The following is a 10,724-nucleotide window of genomic DNA, read 5'->3' on the forward strand; positions in this document are numbered from 1 at the left end:
TCATCCAAGCAAGCGGAGCCGGAGCGGAAGACTTAGACCGAGGTGAGCAGGACTGGAGCAGAGAGCAAGGATCGAAAAAGTCAACCGTATTGACTTTAAGAGTCCGGGCACCCGGAGCAATTCCGGGCGCCCGTAACGTGATTCTATCCTGATCATGTTTGACTATGATCCGTTGCGAAGGGGATAAAATTTTATCCTCCTCTAGGCGCTTGGAACCCTTCCAGTCATCCCGACCAAGGCTATATATACAGTCTTGGTCCAGAAGCTTTAGATCAATAAGCATCCTTGCAAACAACACTTGTACACACTTTAGTTTTCATTTAGCTTCTCATTTTCTGTATTTCATTACTGTAAAGAGACTTCTCCGTCTGAAGGAGATTTTTTGTGTGTGTGTTAACTTCCTTGGATTAACAACCTTCCCAGTTGTAACCAAGTAAATCTGTGAGCTTCGTCTTTTTGGTTTATTTCTAATTTTAATTTTTACAGGTGTTCTTTTAAGTCCGAGAAAGGTTCGATTTTGTTTTAATTATGCAGGGCTATTCAACCCCCCTCCCCCTCCCCCCCCTTCTAGATGGCCAACGATCCTAACAAGTGGTATCAGAGTCAGATGCTTCAGGAGGACTAACTGCCGATAGAAGCAAAGACGATGGTCGGACCAAGTATCTACCCACAAAAATTCGAGAGGAAGTTCGCTAGCTAGAAAAAGTGAATGCAGGTATTCTTTAAAACTGACTTTGAATTACTTTTAATAATGAATTTTGGTTTTATAGCACCCGAAGGTAAGGAAGAATACCAGTGGACGAAAAAGGAGCAGGCCGATTACGTGACAAACGACAAAGCAGAGTTTCATCTGCTGAGCGTCCTTCTGCCACAAGAAGTCAACCGGATCGACACCTACAACTCAGCAAAGGAGCTTTGGGAGAAGTTTCTTAAGTTACACGAAGGGACGTCCGAAGCCAAGCTCGCGAGACGAGACTTACTTCGCAACCAGCTCACCAACCTATGATTTGAAGAAGACGAAATGATTGCACACCTTTACTCGAGGATTAAGGAGCTCATCACCAGACTTTCGAATATCGGAGAAATAGTAAGCAACCGAGATTCGCTTGTTGGTGCAATATTCCCTAGGTCAAGGTTGACCTGTTTGACTGGGCTTGAAGTGAGTCAAGCTCGAGTCTTGATGATTTGGTTTCGATGTTTGACAATACTTGTAGATAACACATGAACATTGCAGGTGCAATTATTCATGTGGGGAGATTGTGAAGGAGAGTCAAATAGGTCAAGGTTGACTGGATACTTGATTGAAAATCCTAGTGAGTGAAGCTAGGTGAAAGTCATGGTGAGTGAAGCCAGGCAGAAGGCTAATCCTAGTGAGTGAAGCTAGGTGAAAGTCATGGTGAGTGAAGCCAGGCAGAAGGCTAATCCTAGTGAGTGAAGCTAGGTGAAAGTCCTGGTGAGTGAAGCCAGGCAGAAGGAAACCCTAGTGAGTGAAACTAGGTGAAAGTCCCGGTGAGTGAAGCCAGGCAGAAGGAAACCCTAGTGAGTGAAGCCAGGTGAAAGTCCTGGTGAGTGAAGCCAGGCAGATGAGAAGACCTAGTGAGTGAAGCTAGGCAGAAGGGAAATCCTGGTGAGTGAAGCCAGGTGAAAGTCCTAGTGAGTAAAGCTAGGCAGAAGGGAAGTCCCACTACAAGAAAAAAGCCTAACAACAACGATTTTTCACCGTTGTCGTAGCCCATTTTGAACTGTTGTTAAAGGCCGTGTTGTTAAAAGGGGTGTCCAAAGACAACAGTTTTTAACCGTTGTCTTTGAAGGCAAAGACAACATTTTTACAACAGTGAAAAACTGTTGTCTTTTCCTTCAAAGACAACAGTTTTTCACCGTTGTCTTTGAGTGTCTACCTTTAATAACAGGGTCTTCAACAACAGTTTTAAACTATCTACAATAACGGTGAAAAACTGTTATCTTTTTTAAAAAAAAATAAAAAAATTAATACACAATTTTCCAATATTATAAATCATTCAAAATATAAAATTTCAAAATAAAATTTAATATACAATTTTCTAACATTCAAAAATAATATCTATAACATTCTGAAGAAATTTCATAAGCAACCAACAAAATTTCATAAGCAACCAACAAAATGATAAAACTATTAAAACAAAGGTAGAACAATATAACACAAGATTTTCTACTTAGATGTCGGTGAAGATGAGGGATTGCAGCTCCTAGTGCTCCTTAATTTGTTAAAGTCTCTTCGTCATTCTTCTCAATATTCTTCCCAATACTCTTGAGGACACCTAAAAAGAGCAGAATGAAATTATGCAATCCTGTGCACAAGAACTATGTAATTCTAAGTGGTGGATCATGTCTGTCACAAGTTCGCCACTAATTTTTTTTGACCATTATGCACAGATTGTAGACAAGCATGAAAATAAGCAGAACCATAAATATAAGCGAATAAAGGATACCTTTCAATCTTCTAAATCTTCTTTTCTGGTTGGCCCGTCTCCTTTTCCTCTCTTCTTTTGTTAACTCTGCCTCTTCTTTGATGTTTCCTTTTCCATGAAAAATCTCCTCAGGGGCAAGCATAGCCGCATCTGAGACGGCCAATAGAGCAACCTGCAAAACCATTGTATTTCAGTGACTCGAAACTGTTTTTACCATAAACTAAAAGACAACTCCAAAAGATATTTTTACCTCTTCCATTGCTAGAGCAGGTACATTGACTTGTATAGACATGTCCTCAATAACCTACATCATAACTTATGGTCAATCAAGATATAAATTCTAAAAGAATTAAACACTTGATAAGCTTTATTGCTAACCGGCTTTGGAGCAAAATGGAAGTGAGACAGCGCATCCAACTTTAAGGAAATCTTTTTGAATAGCATTGTTGCTTGCAGGCATAAAAGAAAAAGTGTATGAGAAAAGCTGAGAAGCTACACAAGCAGCCAGATGTTATCGCAGATCAATACAATAGATCTAGTGGATCTGTATTATTAACAAATTCACATTGCAGATATCCCAATGTCAGTTTTTTTTTGCTATAAAGTAAAGTCATTATATGCATCAGTAAGAAAGACATCTATCGATAATATAATCTTCCATCAGGACTTCTGAGAAAGTTTCCCAAGCAAACAAACAGAAAGGAGGGAAAACCCAAAGAGCTTGAGAGGTTTCAATATAATTTCTCAATAGTGAGAATACAACAGTTGTAAGGAGCTTAAAGAAAATGCGTCGATGAAGACTTATAAACTGACACCTAAGACATACAAATTCTCATTCTCATCAGCCATCAATCACTAAACTATGATTACTATCCTACCAGCAGCTGAAATTAGAAATTGAAAAAAATGCAGATAATTTTGGTAAAAATAGCTACTAATTGCCAGGGTTCAGTTTGAATTTTTATGACAAAATTTACCACATAGGAATAGTAAATAAGTGGACAAGTAAAATACCTCAATCTTAAGTTTATCAAAAGCAGAAAGAAGAGCTGGAGCTAGATCCGTCTTCTGCGCATATTCTTCCTAAATTACAAAAAAAAAGGAGAGAGAGAGAGAAGTGAGTATAGTTTATGTATCACGCATTAGCTGATTAATAAAAATGATTTGCATGAATGAAGCAGCGAACCTCATATATCTCGGCAAGACCCTTCTTACTCTTATTTTCATCCTGTTAAAAAGTCCATTATGACATTGTTCCAACTTAGAAGTGTTCAATTTATATATCTTAATGTTGCCAAATTTAGACAGAACAAGAAAATTACCATCTCTTTGGTCTCCTTAGGGGGTTTAGATGACAAGATAGGTGCTCTTTCAACGTCATCAAAATGACCCTGGAAGCAATCATAAACTTGAATTAGATTGTCTGATGATGGCACAAAAATAGTATCCACAATCCTGGAACTAACACTGATTGACTAGACTTAAACTGAATCTTTTATTATTAATTTAAAAATAAAGATGAACGCTAAGACTAGGTATGCACAATGACCGGTTAGCCAGATTGGATAGTTCATCTGCTAAGAAAATTACCATCAACAGAGGATAAATACTTTTGTAAACGAAAGTCCAAGAATAAAAGGTTGTAAAGATAATTACTTAACACTTCTGTTAGATAAAAAAAATAGAAATTAATTCCATAAGTTTGCCTAAATATAATGCTAGAGCACCGAGAAATGCACTTCCTAAATGTTGTTAAATTGTAAAATGAGTGATTTCAGCAAATAAACCTACTCCTGACAAACTATATGTATTATCACACATTTTCAGTAAAAATCTTACAACAACTAGCACATTTAATTGCTCTGCTTCAACTATTGTACAGTCACAAAGAACATTCTTCATCAGGCTGAAATCTAACTTTAGAATATGTTAATCATTTTAGTAAGGATTGAAGAGTGAAGAGCATTAGTTGATCATTAAAGACAAGTGATAACAATTTCATTCTGCTCTTTTTTTATGAATGACTATGCACATTGGTGGAAAACAAGTATCTAATTTTGCTCTTTTTTTTAGGCAATTATGCATCCTGTGAACTGTAGGCATATAAAATTTTGGTTTTTCTTGTTGGCAGGAAGATGTGAAGTTGATGCATGACATGGGCCTGGATGCCTACAGATTCTCTATCTCCTGGAGCAGAGTCATTCCTAGTCGGCATTCACCTTGCAATAATTTATTTTCCTGACCAAATAGTTTAAGCATTACATGATTCTAATTGGTGCCATGTTGCAGATGGTAGAGGGCCAGTTAATCCAGAAGGGGTGCAGTATTATAATAACTTGATCAATGAACTCAAGAAATATGGTACAATTAGAATAGTGGTCATACCTTAACAATTTTCAGACACAATTTTACCAAACTGTGTTTGGCCGGCAGGAATTGAACCTAATGTCACTCTTCTTCACTTTCACCTCCCCCAATCTTTGGAAGATGAATATTTTGGACTCTTGAGCCCAAAGATTGTGTACATTTCTACTACAACCCTTTCATTTGCATCTCCTCGAATAATGTCTAAGATAGTGTCCATTGTGATGCAGAGAGGACTTCACTGCTTATGCTGATGTGTGCTTTAGAGAGTTTGGGGATAGAGTGAAATACTGGATCACTGTCAATGAGCCAAACATTGAACCCATCCTTGGCCATGATCTGGGAATATTTCCACCAAATCACTGCTCTTCCTCCTTGACCTCTTCCCTTGGCGAGGAGGAGGCGTTGGTGAGAAGGAGGCAACAAAGATGGCTGAAAGTCGAGGCGACGAGGAGGAGGTGGTGAAGATGGCTGAAAGTAGAGGCCGCGAGGAGGAGGGGGCGAGGCCGAAAGTTGAGGCGACGAAGAGGGCGGCGAGGAAGGAGGCAGCGAAGAGGGTGGTGAGGAGGGAGGCGGCGAAGAGGACGGTGAGGAGGGAGGCAGCGAAGAAGGCGGTGAAGAGGGTGGTGAGGAGGGAGGCGGCGAAGAGGGCGGTGAGGAGGAGGCGGCGAAGAGTAGGGTTTTGGGAAAGAGACAGAAAAAAACAAGGCGTAAACAACACTTACAGAAAAATGACGAAGGAGAAATGCATTCAACAACACTTAATAGACAACGGTTTTTAAAAATCGTTGTCGTAATCCCAAAAAAGCACACATAGACAACAATTTTAAAAAACTGTTGTCGTACCCTTTAAAAATCGTTGTCGTATCCCCAAAAAAACATAAATAGACAACGGTTTTTAAAAACCGTTGTCATAGGCCAAAAAAATTACTAAAAGACAACAATTTTTGTTAAAACCGTTGTTAAAAGACAAAAAGACAACGGTTTGGTATAAAACCGTTATCGTTTGAGTGTTGTTGAATGACGTTTTTCTTGTAGTGTCCTGGTGAGTGAAGCTAGGCACGGGGAAATCCAGATGGGTCAAAGTTGACCAGACATCTGGTGAAAGTCCAAGTAGGTCAAAGGGATTGACCGGATACTTGGCAAGAGGAGAAAAGTCCAAGTGGGTCAAAGGGATTGACCAGACACTTGGTGAGAGAGTCCTAGCTGGTCAAGGGTGACCAGATGCTAGGTTTTATGTACCAAAAAGTCATGGTTAACTGAATGTTGGTTTAGGGGGCTTTGGACTTGCTTTTGGGCAAAAACCAAGATCTGGATTGATCAGCCAATTGATCGAGCAGATCTGGATCGATCAGCCGATTGATTGGATCATGCCCAATCGATCAGCTGATCGATTGGGTGAGTCCCCACGAACAGAACCCCTTTGGATCGATCCGTGGATCGATCCAGAGGTCCCAATCGATTAGTGGATCGATTAGGAGCTGCTGTTTGTGCGCAATAATCCCTGGATCGATCAGCCGATCGATCCAGGCTATTCCAGAGAGCACAGAGGCACTCTGGATCGATCGGTTGATCGATCCAAAGCCTCCCCGATCGATTGGGAGCAATCCAATCGATCGGGATCCGACCGTTGGCGTCGTATTTAGCTGCAGGCGAGCGTTTCCTTCAGCATAGCTTACATGATTCATCTCCAATCTTCACCAGCGACTCCACAGCTCTCTCTCAAGTTCAGATCGCCAGTTCTTGAAGGTTCTTGGAGGTTCTTCCAAGTCAAGAGGCGGATCAAAAGCAAGAAGAGAAGTTAGGGTTAGTGCTTATTGTAAGCTTTTGCTTGTATTTCATATCCTTTCCTTTCTTCTTGTATTGAGAGTTTGTAAAGGCTTCTCCGCCTTCGGTAGTTACCGTAGAGGAGTGTGTTTCATAGTGGAGGGTGCGTGAGTGTGTGGATCCTTGGATTAGTCACCTCTTGTGAGGTGGATACCAAGTAAAATCTCTTTGTTAGCGTTGTATTTTGTTTCTTGTACATTTCCGCTGCACATCTTTGAAGAAACAAGCAACGCCAACCACGAAGCACGAGACGAGCTATTCACCCCCCCCCCCCCCCCCCCAATCTAGCTACTTTTCGGTCCCAACATCGCTAAGGTACGCTCTTAATGCATTCCCTAGGAATATGAAATGGACATCACTAGTAGATGCCTTCTATATCTCTAAGGATTTAGAATCTATTACCTTAGAAGAATTATTTTTGACGTTTGAAGTGCATGAATCGAGATGTGCAGGTATGAAGGAGCCGAAGCACAACATTACCCTCAAGGTAATAAGAGACGAACATGAGTTAGAATCTTCTCTCGACGACGAGGAAATGGTAATGATGGTAAGAAGTTTTAAAAAGTTATGCAAATCAAGAAAAACTAACCATTCGCAGGGTAGAAAGAAAAAGACGATCTGATGCTACCACTGCAATGAAGAAGGGCACGTCAAAGACAACTACCCCAAGCTAAGGAACAAGGAGAAGGACAAAGGAAAGAAGCATGTCCAAACGAACAAGTACAAGATATTAAAGGCGACGTGGGATGATACGTCGTCCGAATTGGAAGTCGAGGCTTTCTCCGGACTTGCATTAATGGCAAGTCATCAAGAAGATGAACATGAAGCAAGCTCGTCCGAAATGAGCATCGATAAAGGGGGAGCTACATCGGAAGAAAGCAACAGTTCAGGGGGAGCTACGGATAACGAAGTCGACAAAGTAAGACAGGTACAATCTCTCCCACCTGACAAGTTGTTTAAGTTTGTAAAATTATTAACCAAAGATTATTGCAAACTTGAAAAAGAAATTAAAATTTTAAAATTAATTTTAGCAAAATCTTGCCCATTAGAAGAGTTTGACAAAATAAAATTAGATAATGATATTTTGTAAAAAGAAATAAGTAACTTGAAAAATCATGCATGCTCATATAATATAAGTTTTAGAAAGTTCAATAACCTAAATTGGTATTTTAGATATCACAAAGGACAAATTAAAAATATTTCAAAGAAATATGTCCCTAAGAAATACCTAATCAATCCAGTTGGCTGAAACCTATATCGGGTTCCCAAGTCTTGTCTAACTTGAACTTTATTTAGATTTACAGCTTTCAACAAAAAAATTAAATGTTTAATTTCCTTATATGGCTTTGTCTAGAAGTGGTTGATGATCCAATAACCAAGAAGGTCTAGTGTCTCGCTATAGCCTAGAAGTCAAATATTGAAATAAAATATTTAATTGACTAACTGATAAAGCATTAAAATTGAAATTAGATAATGCTTTGAATAGTTATTCAATTCTTTTTGAAAAATTCTTCTATACAAATCTGTTTAACTTTAAAAAAAACTTAGTAAATTTTTCTTTAGAAATATTTTATAGTTTTTTTTAAATATCAAATTTACTTTACCAAAATTTCTACAAAAATTCCTGAAAATTTGTTTAAATGAGAAATTTTTTCATTTTTCACTTAGAAAATGTTTCTAAAAATTGCATTTGCATTTTTAGAACTATCAAATTGAAATTTCCAAAATCAAAGTTTACTTAGATTTTTTTTTTTTTGAAAATTTTTTCAATTAGAATTTTTTTTTCTCTTAGAATTTTTTTTTCTCTGTTTAAAATTTTCTTACTTAGAAACTTTTCTGCAATACTTAAAGCTTCTAAAACTACTGAGAAATTTTTAAAATTTTCAAAACTTGATACTAGTTTTTTGAAAATCAGGATTCCCCTTAGATTTTTTTTGGTACCCCATTTTTTATGTGATCAAAGGAGGAGAAGAACAAGATTAAGTCTAGGGAGAGGTAGCTAAATATTAAATTATCTACTTTTTGTGATTTATTGCAAAATTTATTTTTTCTTTAACTTTATTTATTTACCTTAGCTTAACTTGGATTGCTCACATAAAAAAGGGGGAGACTGTTGGAACCCCAAGGTTATTTTGATGTGATCAAACAAGTAAGTTAGATCATGTTAGTTTTTGATCCCCGTGTCTAAATGTGCAGGAGCTTAGGAGCACAGGAAGTCGAGCGAAAGATGCGGCTAGCGAGAATGACGACACGAGAGAGAGCCAACGAGCTCGATGCATTTGAGGGACGAGGTGCCACGGAAAAGTACACCGGTGGACGAGAAGAACATGTGCGATGTTCGAGGGACGAGAAGCCAGAGTGGAAGTCTGCTCGAAGAGAAGGCCGAAATTGGGTTCGGGTGAGCCCTATTTTGGTTAGCCGAAATCACCTAAGCAAGCAGAGTCGGAGCAGAAGACTCAGACTGAGGCGAGCAAGACCGGAGCAGAGAGCCCAGATCGAAAAAGTCAACCGTATTGACTTTAAGGGTCCGAGCGCCCGGAGTGATTCTGGGCGTCCGAAACGTGATTATATCCAGATCGTGTTTGACCGTGATCCATTGCGAAGAGGATAAAATTTTATCCCCCTCTAGGCGCCTGGAACCCTTCCAGGCGCTTCGACCAAGGCTATATATACAACCTTGGTCTAGAAGCTTTGGATTAACAAACATCGTTGCAAACAACACTTATACATACTTTAGTTTTCATTTAGCTTCTCATTTTCTGTGCTTAATTGCTGTAAAGAGGCTTCTCCGCCTGAAGGAGATTTTTAGTGTGCGTGTTAACTTCCTTGGATTAACAACCTCCCCGTTGTAACCAAGTAAATTTGTGAGCCTCATCTTTTTGGTTTATTTCTAATTTTAATTTTTGCAAGTGCTCTTTTAAGTCCGAGAAAGGTTCAGTTTTGTTTTAATTGTGCAGGGCTATTCAACCCCCCTTCTAGCCGACCAACGATCCTAACACCAACCTCCATAAGAGGCGCCTCCAACCAAGGTTCTATCCCTATTTCCGCGGTACTGATAAGCTCCACTAGCTGCGCTGCTTATCCACCCAAAGGCGCCTCCAAGCTCCATGGAGAGCCCCTCGGGAACTATTCATCTGAGGCTTTTAAGTCATTTTCTCTCCCTGCAAGATGCGTTAGTCCAAAATACAAAACATATTCTACAAAATAGAGTTAGCACAATAAAATAATAACTTATTTTGACAGTCTCCGGACTGTCCGGGTTTGACTTCGGATTTCACCTCCGGAAACCCTTGTTCGAACCGACGCCTACTGTTTCCTCACCGGGGAACGCATCCTCACCTACTCCTCTTAGGAGAGTTTACCTGTTGCCAGACCTGTCCTCTAAACCGACTGGACTTTTGCTCAGGGCCCGAGGCTTCTGGTCTTTATGCTGAACGTCCGCTCCATGACCCGTCCAGATTTCCACCTGGTTCGCAACCACCAGAATTTTAACCTAGAGTCCCCGACTCTAGGATTTTGCTCGAAGCGCTCGACCCGCTAAGACTTTCTTCTTAGGGTTACCACATCCTAGGACCTAGGGTTACCACCCCCTAGGGTTTTCCACCTGCCTAACCACAGTTAGAACTTTTCATCACCTAGGGTTACCATCCCCTAGGGTTTTCCATTTGCCTAGAATCCACTAGGACTTTTCATCACCTAGGGTTACCACCCCCTAGAGTTTTCCATCTCCCTAGAATCCACTAGGACTTTTCATCACCTAGGGTTACCACCCCCTAGGGTTTTCCATCTGCCTAAAATCCACTAGGACTTTTACCTAAGAACACTTAGGACTTTTCCTGCAAGCTCAATCAAGCTTGTTAGATTACAAGACAACTTAACTTTGGACCCTTTAACATAATTAAAACACAGGTTCGATCGTCTGGTGCTTCCCGCACCAATACAAACGACCTTGGATTAATATGAAACTAGTTTCTATGTGTTCGTTTACCTCTCTTGATTCTATCCATGCATTCAAATATCAATTCAATTTAATATATTGAGAGTAATAATTTTTCGAACATGGATATATTTGAAAAAGTTAAATTA

General features: G+C 39.6%; 1 long non-coding RNA gene across 1 annotated transcript; it reads left to right on the plus strand.

Moving 5' to 3' along the window:
- The first annotated feature begins 4,575 nt into the window (after positions 1 to 4,575).
- Positions 4,576 to 4,937, plus strand: LOC122044572. Its single transcript, XR_006129657.1, has 3 exons — positions 4,576 to 4,654; positions 4,737 to 4,808; positions 4,881 to 4,937. It is a non-coding gene; the product is annotated as an uncharacterized LOC122044572 (long non-coding RNA).
- Positions 4,938 to 10,724: the final 5,787 nt, after the last annotated feature.

Source organism: Zingiber officinale, chromosome 1B, assembly GCF_018446385.1.
Source record: "Zingiber officinale cultivar Zhangliang chromosome 1B, Zo_v1.1, whole genome shotgun sequence".
Lineage (NCBI taxonomy): Eukaryota > Viridiplantae > Streptophyta > Magnoliopsida > Zingiberales > Zingiberaceae > Zingiber > Zingiber officinale.